Source organism: Eutrema salsugineum, unplaced genomic scaffold (assembly GCF_000478725.1).
Source record: "Eutrema salsugineum unplaced genomic scaffold, Eutsalg1_0 scaffold_3, whole genome shotgun sequence".
NCBI lineage: Eukaryota > Viridiplantae > Streptophyta > Magnoliopsida > Brassicales > Brassicaceae > Eutrema > Eutrema salsugineum.
Genome location: NW_006256756.1, coordinates 5058056 through 5059348, shown reverse-complemented (window position 1 = coordinate 5059348; position 1293 = coordinate 5058056).

Below are 1293 nucleotides of genomic sequence, written 5' to 3'. Positions count from 1 at the left end.
TATGTAACCGTTACAACAACACACGTCATGTGATTGTGACCTCTCTAAATTTGATCAAAACTCTGGTTCTACAAGAAGCAGAACCGGGTCTATCCAATAAACCAATAACTTAGCGACACACACTCTTTTTTCTTTTTGGAATTTCTTAAATTTGTGATCCTCATTCGGTGAAAAAGATGAATAAATTCTCTTTTCTCTTCTCTCTTCTCTCTTCTCTCTTCTCTCTTCTCTCTTCTCATCCTAAATTCTCAAGTCTCCAATGGTACTCTTTTTTGTGCCCCTAATGAAAAACGAGAATATATTTTTCTGTTATACTAAATAATATAACAAATAGTATTATTGGTATAAGCTAGTAAGAGTCTAACAGATAATGGTACCAAAAGAAGATAATAGTATGATATCTTAATACAGCCATTTCCTTACTTTTTTGTTTCTTTTTGGGACAAAATGCCTTACTTTTTTCTTCAATATGTTAGATTTTAATTATTTTCTTTTATATTGCTACTTATTACAGAGTGGTAACGACAGCTTTTGCTCACTCGTTAATTCTAACTATCATATCTATATCGAATCTGTAAACCGGTCAGTATCTTATTGTTTCCTCTATTTAGTTGGTTTACAAGATGGACAATAAAATTATGTTCTTTAAACTATTTCTTTGGTTAAAATATTTTTATCTCTTAACCTTCAGAGCAAAATTGTGTTTTTAAGGTTCAAAAAAAAAGAATCATGTTTTTTGTTTAAACATACAAATGTAAGAAATATTCGGATCTTTTTAACTTTATTTTATTATTCAGTACTGTTGTTTCCGGGTATATTTTGGGTAATTTCCTCTATATATATTTATGATATTCGCGAAAAGCTGACCAACGAACACATAGGAAAAACAATTTGGAATTTTGTGGTGAATCTTTATCCCTAGTCCTATATTCGAAGTAACACTCCTTAAAATAGATAAATCCAAGAAACTTTAAAATCTTGTAACTATCCTTTTCATAAAGCTAATTGTCCCCATTTTCTTTTACTTTTCCTTTCAACTTGAACTTTCTGAAACATATGCAAGTTGACGAAAAAAAAATGCATGCAAGTTATGAAACAGACGTGTGTCGTTTAACTCATAATATGTGGCCGCTAGTGGACGGACCTCCCTTTGCAATTTTTATGTTGTTGTTTCTTTCCATGAAGCGTAATATTATTATAAATGCTTGACGCATTTGAACTATTCGACGAACACTTTGTGAATCCGATGGTTGGAATTTTTTTTGTTTTTTTGTCTAGATTTTTACCCATGGT